Source organism: Eleutherodactylus coqui, chromosome 1 (genome assembly GCF_035609145.1).
Source record: "Eleutherodactylus coqui strain aEleCoq1 chromosome 1, aEleCoq1.hap1, whole genome shotgun sequence".
Taxonomy (NCBI): domain Eukaryota; kingdom Metazoa; phylum Chordata; class Amphibia; order Anura; family Eleutherodactylidae; genus Eleutherodactylus; species Eleutherodactylus coqui.
The window spans coordinates 465,542,598-465,557,660 of NC_089837.1; the positions used below are offsets into that span (position 1 = coordinate 465,542,598).

At 42.8% G+C, this 15,063-nt stretch overlaps 1 long non-coding RNA gene across 3 annotated transcripts in view; it reads right to left on the reverse strand.

Moving 5' to 3' along the window:
• Positions 1–15,063, reverse strand: part of LOC136613072 (uncharacterized) — a 58,117-nt gene that overhangs the window by 29,049 nt on the left and 14,005 nt on the right. For 2 of the 3 annotated variants that reach the window (XR_010790442.1, XR_010790440.1), the window contains exon 3: positions 12,508–13,104. The exons of the other annotated variant lie outside the window; for it this stretch is intronic. This is a non-coding gene — a long non-coding RNA (uncharacterized lncRNA). Of the gene's footprint in view, positions 1–12,507; positions 13,105–15,063 lie in introns of those variants that run through there. 3 annotated transcript variants of the gene reach the window in all.

Sequence of the window (15,063 nt, forward strand, 5' to 3'; positions counted from 1 at the left end):
GTCAGAAAGATATACAGAACCTTGCCACACTCACTTTTTGGGGAGGGAAAAATTGATGAGCTTGTCGAATCTTTTTCTTCTTTTTCACGCTAACCATCTATAAATTTGTCTAAAACATAGTGTGCCTTAATTTTGTTGCAGTTTTAGACAAGAATCTGTTGTAAGCACATTCATAAATAAGGGCCACATCACTGGCCCTCATTTATGAATGTATTTACACAGATCAATAGATAAACAAAGGATAATATCTACAAGATTACTTGGTTTCTCTTACTGAGAACAATCACACAGTACAGAGATAATAAACACAGCAAAGTCACTTTACGGAAACACTAAAGGCAGTGATGTCGCAGAACAGGGATAATAAATACTGATAGAATAAAGAGATAATAAACAGTGATGTCACAGTACAAGAGTAATAAAAACAGTGATGTCACATTACAGTAACACTAAACACAGTGATGTCACGCAAGAGACATAATAAACACAGTGATGTCACAGTATGGGAATTAGTGAGCACTGATGTCACACAGGGGTAGGTAACTTCACAAAACTGAGATAATAAACATAGTAATGTTACTGCTAATGGATAATAATTAGAGATGAGTGAGTATACTCGCTAAGGCACATTACTCGAGCTAGTAGTGCCTTAGCCGAGTATCTCCCCGCTCGTCTCTAAAGATTCGGGGGCTGGCGCGGGTGACAGGTGAGTTGCGGGGAGGGGAGCAGGGGGGGAGAGAGGGAGAGAGAGATCTCCCCTCCGTTCCTCCCCGCCCCCCGCCGCCCCCCGAATCTTTAGAGACGAGCGGGGAGATACTCGGCTAAGGCACTACTCGCTCGAGTAATGTGCCTTAGCAAGTATACTCGCTCATCGCTAATAATAATACAAGAATGTAATACACAATGCAAAAAATTTAAGGAAATGCTGAATTTACAAAACAAAGAATAAATACAAGAGCAAATTTAATATGTCCTAAAATAATGTATAGCAAAACTTTAAAAAATATTCTTTGTTGGTATTTTGCCCTCAAGTGAAATCTCAAACATCCCGTCTCAGCTGATGGGGTGTCAGAGGTTCAACACTTGGAGGAAGAGATAGAATAATAAGTAGGCCACAAACATGCATGACTCTCTTCATTCAATTCTATAGAAAGCACAGAAGCAACCAAGTAAGATGCCTGGGGTATCTCCATTTATTCCTTTCCTGCCTCTCCTCATTGCCTTCACTGGCTGCCATTGCTTAGTGGATACATTTCAAAGGTTCCTGGGCACAGATGTAACTGCATCTTCAGCATCCCCTATAGTTACACCCCTGGTTGGACCTGCAAAGGATCAGGTAACTTGTTCTCTGGCTGGACAACCCCATGATTGACTTTTAAATCTGTGTGATCATCTACAGTAATTGTGTCCCACATATTGTAGATCAGAGGTGTCAAACTCATTTTCGCCGAGGGCCACTTTAGGCTTATGGTTGTGCAGCGTGCAAAAAGTACGCCTGAGGAGACAGCGGGGTACAGGAATGCCTTGTCATGGGACTCTACCGTCTCCTCCCTAAGGGTAGCTCAGGGTCCGACCTCATTACCAACAGGGGGAGATCACATATTATCACATATTAGTAACTATGGTAACCGTAGTCCTGTTTGTCACTCGTGACGCCAACGTTCCAGCCTCTGCGTGGAATCTTTCCGAAGGAATAAAATAGTCCACGCGTACAGAGTGTCTTTTCTGAACAAGAACCAGGAACATTCGGTTCCGTCCGTTTACTTAAATGATGTTAACAAATAACAGTAAAGCAGTCTTTACAGTGGTGACGCAGGGAGGATTCACAGGGTAATTGTACATCCACAGTCCAAGTTATCTGCAGTATCTCACTCTCCCGGTAGCTCTCTTTCCTGTCAGTCACTCACTGGCTTTCTCGCTTTCTGGCAGTTTCTCTATTTCTCCAGACGCATGTAGTTCTTCCTGGGTCTGGGCTTATGCACACTTTGGTAGAGATAACTGGGTTTGTTGAAATCTACCCCCTTGATACCTGAAGTTCAGCATGATAGCCATCAAATGGACAGTCATTGACCTGAAAGGTATAAGAACATTTGGGGAGATTTCTCATCCTTTTATTGTTGAAAAAAATTGGCCAAATTTGGTGCAAGCCCCGCATGCATAAAAATGTAGCAACTTATTACCTTTGTATTAAAACTGATTGTTTTAGCAATGGAAATTAAGATTTCGCAAATGCATATTCCTATGCTCAAATCTTTGTTTTCTTTATTAAAATCTTGTCAAAACTCAAAAAAATTATGTTTAAAAAAATAATAAAAAATGTAGCGACTTTTCAGCTGTACAACAGTCTGCGCCACATGAAAAAAAGCAGCAGCAAGGGATGGAGTGTGGCCACCACAGACTGATACATTTATGTATAACTTATGCCAGAAACTGATGCACCTAAGATAAGACGAGGCATGCGACTCTTAATATATAGGTGCATTGTGCAACAACGATAATTATATTAAGAGCAGTGTTTGAAATGCTGGTGTTAATAAACTTTCTCTATAGAGTTTACTTTTTCTGAGCATACATATTAAGAAGAAATGTAAAAGTAAAGAGGTTTTTTTCCCACATAAATCGAACATCCCCTCACATCAATGGAACTCTAGAAGACTGTCCTCCTCTCACCATGCAGGTAGCTGACTACCAAATGGAGGAGCCAATAACACCTGTGAGGGCACCGATAAGACAGCCACTCACACTGCCTCCTGATAATGAGGGGGTGGATGCTTGGCGTACACTCCCACACATAGTGGATACACGGTGTCAGACCATTCTGATATATGTAGTTCATCATGCAGACCAGCAACCTATTAATGATGCCATGATAATTCGGCGGGTTGCCCTGCATATCCATCAGTGAACCATATTGGTACTGCCACCCTGGGCTCCCCCTGGAGTCTTAATGCCACACTGCATGTGAATGATAGATAATAAATGCAAGGCATTGGTTGGATGTTGGCCAAGATACACCTGCATGGTGAGAGGAGGATGCATCTATATGCATCTATATGCACTCCTCAGTCAGTAAGTAACGGCCATTTTCTGTGATTGTTTTTAATTCTTGATTTCCCCTTCTGTGATGCCTAGAAGACTGTCCTGACCCCTTATCCTGGCCCTGTTAATTGGTAGGCTACAGGTATTAACATGGTAAGCACACGAACTGAAGAATAGGCCATCAATAGTAGATCAGCGAGGGTGGGGCCCATGACTTCATCAATCAGCGGAGTATGGCCAGTGTGCTTGTGCACTGAGCTGTTTTCTGTAGGAAGCAAACAGCTCTGTTCCCACTACAGTGGCCAAGCTTGGTAATGCAGGCCAAGTTCCATTAAAGTGAACAGCCTGTAATGTCAAGCTGGGCCACTGTAGTGGGTACAGAGCTGCCTGCTTCCTGCAGAAATCAGCTCAGTGCATGACCCAGAAAATAGCTGATTGACGAGGGTACTGAGGGGGATCGTTGCTGACCTGCTATTGATGCCTTATCTGGAAAACCCCTTTAAATTGTTTCATACATAAGAAAGGGACAAATGAGAAAAATGCTATGACTTGTGATTGTACAGAGTACAGCTAGATGTCTTGTGCTGGCTTTGTATATTTATTCTTGTGTTTTGTCAGTTCCAATCACAAGATGGATTTACAATAACAACAACAATTTATATGCTAAACAATGATTTCATCAATAAACTTTTTGACTAGTTACTTCCTGCCAGCTAATCTGCATGCAAACAACTTTCCATCACTATTTTCCCACCTCAATACTTGACTTAATCAGCTTCGGAGAAAACATGTAATGCCATGTACAATAATTGTGTTTTGCATAGGGTACTTTTTACTAATTAAAATAAGATAGTGAAATATATTCCATTTTACTGACCATTATTACTCTCTGATTGTAGATTTTTTTTTCAATCTATTGTCTGTATATGATGATGGAGGCGGCCATCCTACCTGAGCTACAGTTAACAGCATTTAGAGATAAGCTTTACAGCAGAAGTTAAGCTGAATTTTTAAAAAATATTCTTGAAAATGTTTAAAGTAAAAACTTGATTTGTACAATAGATCATTTTCTGATGACATATTCCCTTTAAATCTAGGAATAATAGATTAGGGGTAAACACAAAAGCAAATGACATAGTCAGAGGCATAATCTGAAGCTCCAATGCAAAATATGTAACAGGGAAACCACCGCAATATGTGCCATTCTGTCATAGTGGTGACATCTTAAGTGGCAGAGGGACTTTAGGCGTATTAGACACCAGGACCCAGGCGCACAGTGGTATTAGTGTACCATGTCTCCACCGGAAGTATGGGTGGAGACATGGGTTGGCGGCCCTGAGTTCCAAGGGATGCCCAGGTGATGCCCACAGCATCCACCTAACAGCTGTCCCTGGTGTTGTCCGATCTCCGCTTCCATCCCCCTCCGATGCCGGACCCGCTGTCAACCTCCATGCCGACCTTGTATCCAGCTCTCCTGGTGTCAGCGCCAATGCAGTCTGTCTTTGGCCTGCAGTGTGTTCTCCTCGCCGCCAGCCTCCTTCTCAGCTAGACACATTTGGGCCGCCAGGTGATACACAGCTGGGGCTCACCTGCTGCAGGTGCAACACCCGAAGCCAACGCTCGGAGAACGATGGAGGCTGTACAGCACTAGAAGAAGCCCCAGAAGAAGGAGGATGATGGTGGCTGTACCCCACCACGGCCGCCGCTCTTGGGATGGAGGCTGTCCACCACCGGGAAGATGTGTCTGCAGCAGCCAATCACCAGATTTGCCCATCACACAGGCAGTCCCTGCAACTCAAGGTGGCCAACTCATATCTTCACCCATACTTCCAGTGGAAACATGGTACACTAATACTGCACACAGCTACGTCTGCATCCCTTACACCTTCACTCTTAGGTTCAGCACCTCCATTTCCGGCCCAGTTCCAAAGTGATATGGATTCTTCTTTTACCATGGCTGATGCAGAGACAAAGAAGGGGGCTGGTTGATTTATTGAGATGAGCCAGTCACACAGCCCTCTGTAATGCTATCACCAACAACAAGAGGGGGAGGAAGAATCAGTACCATGTGAACCACTGTTGGAATCGAGCCAGAAGTGGAGGTGCAGGGTAGGTTTTTCGTTCCCCAGACAAACCCTTTAAAATTGAATGATACTCAGTAGTCTGAAGTCTGTCAACAAGATTAAAGGGATTGTTGATTAAAAAGGGTCTTTTTGTTTTGCAAATAACAGCACCCCTCTTGGCCATGGGTTGTGTGTGGTCTTGCACCTCATCCTCATTCAAATAAACAGGACTGAGCTGCAATACCAGACACGGCATGCAGACAAGTGTGGCGCTGTTTCTGAAAAAAGTATGTGCTTTTGTCTAAAACTGAACAACTTTTTTAGCCATTCAGAGAACTTTGAAACAGGGACAGAGAAGTGCTAAGTTGTTTGGATGCCAATAATCTGGCAAGAAACAGTCTGTTTATTGATGAAATCATAGTTTACTCTACACAAGTCTCACAACTGACAAAGCATAAATACAAATATGAAGAGCCTGTTCAACATATCTAATTACACTATGTTAAGCTGCAAAAATAGAATATTATACACAAGGAGTTAATGCTGACCAATGATAAACAGATCATTTCAAGCCTGCATTCGGTATGACCCTTTTATAATTGTGTACCACATATGTACGTCCTTTGTGGGTGGGCATCATCACTTCCCGAGTCACTGAGCCATTGATTTTTCCCCTCCAAGTCCATCCAAATTGTCAACTTTACCATTATATTTACCATTACCTTCTCTGTAAATGTGCGCCTGACAACTAACAAGTCCTTTGTGGAAATGCCCAGTGGCCACCAGCCACACAATGCAAAAATTCTTCGGATGGCAGGTTCTGATGCATGCGTATATGCAAAGTGTACATACCTCCGCTCACTGCGCATGAGCACACTAGATGGGGAGATTGCAGCCGAAAGAGCATGCACAGGATTACAAAGTGGATGGCATTGACATCAAGAGCAGGGTATGATGGACTGGGAGAGGAACGAGCAGTGACTCAGTAAGTGATGGTGCCCGCCCTGCTGACACAAAACAACAATCTGCACAAATGGTGCGCAATTATAAAAGTCCGTTTGTGGGGTGATACAAGATGCTGCGATTTTGACAAACATGTCACTGATGACAAGTGAAATAGATGTGTCAGCTGACAAATAATAACTTTATGGATATAATGTATTTTTTCTGTCTTTTTCTTTGTTTCTTAACACTAGGTCGCTGTATCAATTCGTCCACTCCTCTCTCAGCAGACTAATAGAATGAATTAGGTTTCTTTGTTGAAACAAGCTTTATAGCAATCACCGTCATTGGCTATAATGGCGCTTATATGCCAGGAAACAGGCAGTAATGTGTCATTCATCGCTGAGCACAGGCTGGAGAAGAGGTCAACACCAGGATGAAACTGATAAACCCTTGCAGCGGAATGCTGTGCTGCTTTGAAGGTGGACATTAGATTTCCATATTTGCGGAATGGATTATTGCTGCTGTGACATAAATTTACTATTGTAGACGACAAGGGGTTAAATGGCTTTTATGAGTTATACAAAAAAACTGCACATAGGGTAGGGAATGGTTAGAAATAAAAAACAATTAGGCCATACTTGTTACTTCTTTACCCCATCGGTCCAGCCCTACCAGTCCTGTCCTAAGTGCTGGTTTGTGTTTATCTAAAGGGGGAGCACAGCCTGTAGTAGTTCAGAGCCACTTACAGCCATGCCTCAACCCCGTCCATTCCAGGACCCGGCTGAGGTAGTTGGTACAGGCACTGGCAAGGGAGTTGTTACAGGCAAGCCCATCAGGTGCCAGGGCATGACCCCTGTGCCTTGCCCGTATAAAGGGAGGAGAAAGAAGGGATTAATGGCGGCTCTGTCTCTCTATGCCATGGTAGTGGCACTAATAGTTGACAGCCCCCTGCAGTAGGGAATGATAGGGACTCAGTCCACCTGATAGGTCCCGAACATTTTGGGGCATTATAAAAGGTTTAGTCTGCTGCACCACAGGGAGAGGGGCGCACAGGCTTCCTGGGAAGCAAGATCACAGCATGGTAGAGAGAGGTTGGCTGGGCACAATAGGTTGCGGAGAAGTTACAGTTCAGCAGGCTGAGCAGCAGGAGCTCTTGTATGGACCCTGATATCCCCAATTACGCTACTGGAAACTGCCTGAATCTGCCTAGGGCCCCGAAAAAGAGCGTACCAGAGCCTGTAAAGGAGCTGCCAATTGAAGAGCAACATTATGTCAGAAAGAGACTTTGGAACTGTGTTATGGATACAATGAAACAAGGTCCCCTAGAAGACATTGAGAATTTTTGCAGCACCGGGTTGTAAGTGATGCTGAGCTCATTAAAAGATAAACTGTGTGCACATCAATAGGGACTTTTTCAAGGACTTAGTAGGCCTGCTAGCAGTTTAGGAAGATGAACGCTAATCTTTGGGACACTGGTAACTTTAAGAAGGTTCAAATACATGGGTGAGAACTGTAACTGAGACTTCTACCGATATCAAGCGAATGGACTGAGCCTGTAGTACCAATGCAGCCCACTGCACAATGTACGACACTCTTTGTTTCCGGCAGCAAAACAGCTACATGTGACACAACCGCTTTAAAAAACAGCTGAATATAATATATAAAGTATGTTAATCATCATTTCTGACATGTGAAATCAGTCAGAATGTTTATGTAAACCTTGCAGCATACAATAGTTGCCCCACAGTGTTTGACACTATGCTTTTTTGTGATTTCAGACACTCAATAAAGAATCATCATGTGGCGCAGAGTGTTAGGGCAAAAATGCAGTTCTAAGCTCTCATTCACAACCTGAAAGTTGCAGGTTCAATCCCCGCCTGGGTCAGGTAGCCAGCTCAAGGTTGACTCATCCTTCCGAGGTCTGTAAAATGAGTACCCAGCTTGCTGGGGGGTAAAAGATGACTGAGGAAGGCAATGGCAAACCACCACGCAAAAGAAGTCTGCCAAGAAAATGTCACAATGTGATGTCACTCTAGGAGTCAGTCATGACTCGGTGTTTGCACCAGGGGACTTTGCCTTTACCTTCCTTGCAGTACAATAAAGTTGGACACTCAACTTTATACACATTACTCCTCATAGGGTCTACAGACAGATCCTCATCTTGGAAACACCTTCATCTTTAAATTGTTAGCTCTTGGTAGACTTTATGGTGGTCATATTCTCTGTATGTTGATATTATTAAATTATGGCCCAAAACTAAAATTAATCAATTAACCTCAAAAAAGAAAAGCAAGACCAAGAACTAAAACTTTGTCCATTAACTGAATAAATTAATTGAATTTGATTCCAAAGTTGAAATTTCCCAATGTGCAGTAGCTAGGCATATATATATATATATATATATATATATATATATATATATATATATATATATATATATGAAATGATTTCTCTAAAGTGCATCAAAAAGTGACAGATCAGCAGATACAAAATTATTCAAAATGGCAAATTTATTTTTAAAAAATTGTAGCGAATTGTCAGTTAGGTGTTCAACTTCACCTTCCCATCCTTTATAGTGATAATATGTTTATTAGGGCTAGCTATACATTCAAACCCTATGCCGACATCCGCAGTAAGACAGTAGTTTCTGCATCCGGCCATGCATGCACAGCACTGCTTATGAGGAGGCTCAGAAGCTGAAGCCCTGTAAAGTTTGAAAATTTTGCAAATTTTTCAAAATTTTCTGAAAATGTAGGATTTTTTCAATAAACACAAAACTTATCAACTAAACTTTACCTCTAACAAAAAGTATGAATGTGTCAGAATCGACTTATATTAAGTAAAAGCATTCCAAAGTTATTACCAGATAAAGTAACACACGTCAGATTTGAAAAATAGAGCTTGGTCAGGAAGGCCAAAAATGTCTGCGGTTGGAAGGGGTTAATGGAGGGATGCAGCTGACAATCTTCTCCGAGCACTTATCCAAGGTATTATGTACAGCTAAAGTTTCAGTTTAATCAACTATAAATCTTTTGACATGTAAAAATAAAACCTAATGTAACAATGGCCAAACAGAGTTGTGGTTACTAACGGATTTGACTTAGGGCTAAACCACGGAGCGGAGTCTTGTGTGTTTTCCATCCTTAACTCCCTGCAAGAAAGTATGTACCGTACCTTCCCACAGGTTATTCCCAGGTCGCTTCCTCAGAGTAGTCTTCATTAGCAATGGCGGACACACAAACTTACCAGAGATTCCAAATACATAGGGAGACACAGAAATGATTGAGACAAGTGGAGTTTGTTCTTAAGTGGTAATCAAGCAGAGGTCAGGACGGGCAGCAGACAAATAAAGGAGGTCAAGAAATTAGCCAGGTTGTACATGGGAGTAGCAAGCAGAAATGCACCTCAATCGACCTTATTGCTCAGTTCCAGTGTAGAGGGAGACGATCCTAATAAAGTCTGGAGTAAACTGGTATTTGTCTGGTTTCAGAAGGGATGGTTCCTATAGCTATGTAACCTGGATGGTATAAGAGGCTGTCATACATTACTGCAGTTTGTGTAGTTGCCTATGCAGTATTGTATGTGACTTTAAATTGGCTACAGAGGTCAGATGGAAGATCTGGAGAACCTGAGATCATAGAGAGCTGCAAGCTAGAGAGCATGCCAGTTGTATTGAAAGAGAGACACTAAAAGGAGTGAGGAGTCGGCTTGAGAAGCCGTGAAAGACGTGTCCTGGAAAATTTGGTACCTGTTAGAAAGGATCAGTGGCTCAGGAAAGGAGGCAGCCAGTGTTTGAGAAACACAGCTCCATAACACACCAGAACCGATGTTGCTGAGAGAACAAAGCTGCAGAGATTACATCTAGATAGACTTGCTCATAGAATTCACAGCATCCTGCAGTTCTATGGATTGGGGTACCTCCAGCAGATGTGCAAACATGCATCACCTACATAATGGTACTGAACATCCCGGAGATATGTAAGTGAGGTAGTTACATATTTTTGGAAGCCTGAAATCCACATCGTATCCTGATTGCTTTGTCGTCTGCCTCTACCACCATAATGGCATCAGAGGATTGTCTGATCGTCCAACAAGCATTGGCAATTCTAACAGTTTTGTTGTCCGCCATCCAGAGACAGATAGCACCATTATTACAGGCCCTTGTGTCTGTCGGAGTCATTTCTAGGTGTTTGGCTGAAGGACATTTGGTCTTATGGTGCCCATTACCTGTACTACCTTTGACACCCACCGTTATCTACATTTGCAGTAGTGTCATGAACGAAGAAACTGGGTTGCTACAGAGTGGAACATATAGGTTTATGTGATATAGGCTTAGTTTGAGCACTAACGACAACTGTGTTCATGTATGTAGACCTAGAGATGAGTGACTCAATCCTGCCTTTGCTGTGGAGTGGCACACTGCCCCCACTGCTGGTGTGATGGTCTGTGGGGCCATCGCATATGACATTTGGTCATCCCTAGGACAATGAAAGATCAGCGATATGTTTAGAACATCGTGCAGCCACATGTGCAGCCTCTCATACCTCAGGCGTGCACAGCAAGGGTGTCACAGGAATGCCGCCACAACATTACCACACTTCTGTGGCCTGCCCCATCACCAGATTTATCACCAAAGAACATGTATGGGACCATCTAGGATGCCAATTTCTAGAGCCTATAAGTTTGCACGATCTAGAGCCTAAGTTACAGCATATATGGACTGATACTCTCCAGGATACCATATGGAACCTGTATACTTCCATGACCACCCACATCACGTCTTGTATCCAAGCTAGAGGCGGTACAACAGGGTACTAGAACCTCCTTTCAACTGTTCAGTGTTCCTCAATAAATTATAATTGTTCATTGATATTATAATCACTTCCTTATATCAACATTACAACAACACATAAAGCTTCATTCGATTCCAACAACTCCTTTTAGGTGCTTGATTTTTTTTTTGACAGTGAGTGTATGACAGTCAGAGAGCAAATATGCCCTCTGATTGATAATATGTCACCCGTCCCCTGGACCAGGGAAATATTCAGGATCTGCTCTGTTACGGACTTGCCCCCTACTTTCCTCTGCACATATTGACTGAAAAGTGACAGCTGTAAATTCAGTATTCTTGTGTTCAAATGGCTGTAGCTCTAGTTCTGTTACTGGTACCAACATGCCTTTGGTGGTATATTAAAGCAAAGAATCTTAGCTTTAAAAATACATCAAAAGCATGTTGGTACCAGTAACAGAACTGGAGCTACAGCTGTTTAAAATAGAATGAGGTCTGATTGTCCAAAACTATAATGTCCTTTTCCTACAGAACGAACATGGCTCATCGTAAACTGTTTGATGGTTAAATTCAGGATTCTACTATATGATCATTATATTTCAGTCATTTTCTGGACTATTCTCCTTCATACAGATGTACTGCTTCCTTGAGTTCACACAGGCTCATGTTGGTGTCAGATTTGACAGTATCAAGCCGAGTTCTTGGGCGGCCTTTCCTCCTACTTCCACTGACCATTTACAGCATGAGTGCCGTCTCAAGTGAATTGCAGTACATGACATGGCCAAAGTAGGATCATTTCTGCTTGGTGATCTTGGCTTTTAGCGAGGTCTTTGACTTGATGCAATCCAGGACGTCTTTGTTGTTGATTCTTGCTGTCCACACAATGAACAACAGTGCACTCCAACACCACAACTCAAAATTGTCACTTTTTCTTCTGTCTTCTTATTTATCCAAGCCTCACAGTCATATATAGCTATGGGTAGACCGTCGCACGCACTAGCCTGGCTTTAGTTGTAGTGCTGATATAAAATTTTCTGTCCTCCTCTATGAACTCTTATCCTAATCCATAATCGCTAGAGATGAGCGAGCATCAAAATGTTCGGGTGCTCATTACTCCAGCCGAACTTTTTGTAATGCTCGAGAGCTCGTTTTGAGTAAGGAACCGTATTGAAGTCAATGGGAGACTCAAGCATTTTCAATGCTGACCCATGCTCGGTAGCTGCTTGCATTGTGTTCTCTCTCTCTCTCACTCTCTCTCCCACCCCCCACCCCCACCCAGAGCTCCATTTTCTCGAGCAACCGAGCACCTCATGGTGCTTGGCTCGAGTAACAAGTACCTTCGAGTATGCTAATGCTCGAGCGAGCATCAAGCTCGGACGAGCATACTCGCTCATCTCTAATAATCGCCCATCCATTAGTCTATAAACCTAATCTACTCTATATCTACTAATAAAGGATGTTGGCTTGTGTAATTTTTCTTCTGGAACTAGTTGGAAATAATCCAGTTTGTTCCATTGATCAGAAATGTATTGCACATCCTTCTGTAGTAAAAATTAGTCTGTAGCATGCAGAGGGTATAGACAAAGAAGGACAAAAAAAGTTACGCTAAAAAACTACAGACTGGAGAAGGATAGTGTGTGGTTTATAAACTTTATTAATAAGTTGGTGCAAATGATTGGTGTGACTTACTTGATGCTCCGAATCAAATCCTAGTACATATTAAGCAGTCATTAAACAATAGAACGGTGTTCCTGTACACCAATATGCCAATATACTAATGTCCAGGCAGGCACAAAAAGGCCTAAAACACATAATAAATATCACTCCATTTTTGGTACAATTTATGTTAGTTGTATTATGTTAGATTTTGCTATGTATTCCCTTAAAGAACAAATGATAATAAATTGAGTTGCACGTGGTTCCCAGACATTTGTCTAGTTACCCGGTATTTCAATCCTTAATACATAATGTTTCTCCTTTAGTGTACGACACAATGATGTTTTCTTCATGCACGCTATATAGAGAAAGTTAAACCCTTATAAGGTTTCCATTTGCAGGGTTTGAGAGTTTGGTCACATTAACAGGGCTTTCTTTCATCTTCCCTTGTCGTTCATTCTTCTGGTTTTGCCTGTGGCACATGGTCAACCACACTTAGATGTATGAAGGGAAGTTTCCTTTATATCCAGATTTTTAAGTTGTTTCAACAATCCTCATCCTTTTTCTATTAGAGTAACCACTAAGATATGCATGGGTCACAAGTACTGTACACTGGAACACATACAAAACATTTCATTTTTCGAGGGCAACAATAAATGAAGGTTCTTTCCAAGAAAAACAGTTTATTGTAGGCAACCAGCTGTATATGCCAAATGGAAATTTATTAGGTTTTCTTTTTGTTTACTTAGTGAAATGTATTTTACTCTAATTTGAAATAAAATTTCTGTCTTCATCATTTAGATTTTGGGCCCTGGCCCTATGCTAGTATTATGCTTTCTGATAGGACTATGTCATTGATTTAAGAACTTATAGACCTGCTTACATTCTGCATTTCAGGGAAGCTTTGATGCAGTATGAAGTGTTAAAAAAAAGTTGAAACCCTTCTTTCTTCCTTCCAGATGCAGATCGTGTGGGTCTTGGCATTGTGAGTCCACCCATTCAGCTGCAGACAAGCGACAATGTTTATGCCTGTTTTCCGAGCAACAAGAGACCCAACAGGCCCACCCATTGAAATTAAAATGCCACTTGGATTGTATACAATGAGTGTGAAAGTGGCCCTCTAATGCCAACAGCTTTGCTGTAGAACACTCATACCATTAGCCAATAAATAGAGACACTTTGCATTGGTTTAAAATACCCTTAAACGGGTTGTCCAGGGTTAGAAAAATGTGGCTTCTTTCTTCGAAAAACAGCACCACGCCTGTCCACATGTTGTGTGTGGTATCAAAACACTGCTCTAGTCACTTCAATGGAGTTAAGCTGCAATACCAACAACTCATGGACAAGTGTTGCACAGGTTCCGGAATAAAAGAGTCATGTTCTTCTTATATTGGACAATCCCTGTAAGGATGATGTCATACCTCCACAATATGGCATGCAATGAGACATGGTAGCAAAGGGAAAAACCAGCTCACCATCATTGTGACTCCATTTGGCCCACGGATTTCAGGTGTATACAGCAGAATCAGTATCCAAGTTCAGTGCCAGGAAATGTCATATAATTAAGGCTTCATTTAGAAGTAGAGATGAGCGAACCTACTCGGCCACGCCCCTTTTTCTCCCGAGCACCGCGATTTTCGAGTACTTCCGTACTCAGGCGAAAAGATTCGGGGGGCGCTGTGGGTGAGTGGGGGGTTGCAGCGGGGAGTGGGGAGGGAGAGGGAGAGAGAGAGGGCTCCCCCCTGTTCCGCGCTGCTACCCCCCGCTCCGCCACCCCGCCCCCCGGCACCCCCCGAATCTTTTTACTTGAGTACGGAAGTACTTGAAAATCGCGGTGCTCGATCGAGTAATTACTCGAAACGAGTAGGTTCGCTCATCTCTATTTAGAAGACATGAAATATTACATGCAAACCCTGTTGCAAGAAACACAAATACTTATGCATTTCAGAAATATACTGTGTCCTTAATCCTTGGTATGATTAAGGATACAGTACATGTCTGAAATGCATAAGTAAACTCTGTTGTCCGCTGACCACCCCACACATAGTAAAGTTTTAGGCCTCATGTCCACGGGGAAAATCGGGCCCGCTACGGATTCTCCATGGAGAATCTGCAGCGGGTCCCTCCTGCCCCGCGGACATGAGCGCTGAAAATAAGAATAAATGAGAATAAACTTACCTCCGATCCGCTCCGTTTCTTCTCTTCGCGGCGGCGTCATCTTCTCTCGTCGCGGCCGGATCTTCATTCTTCGGCTCGGCGGATGTGCACGATGACGTCGGTGACGTGCCCCGCGCATGCGCCGGGCCGAAGCAAAATGATCCAGCCGCGGCTGAGAGAAGATGGCACGGCGCCGAAGAGAAGAACCGGAGCGTGTAAGTAAAATATGATTTTTGTGTCCCGCGGATCCGGACGGCTTCCATAGGCTTCAATAGAAGCCCGCGGGAGCCGTCCCCGCGGGAGACCCGCATGAAAATGGAGCATGGTCCGGATTTTTTCATGCTCCATTTTTTTAAAAATCACTTTTATTGACGATCCGCGGGTATTTATCTACCCGCAGGTGGTCAATGCATC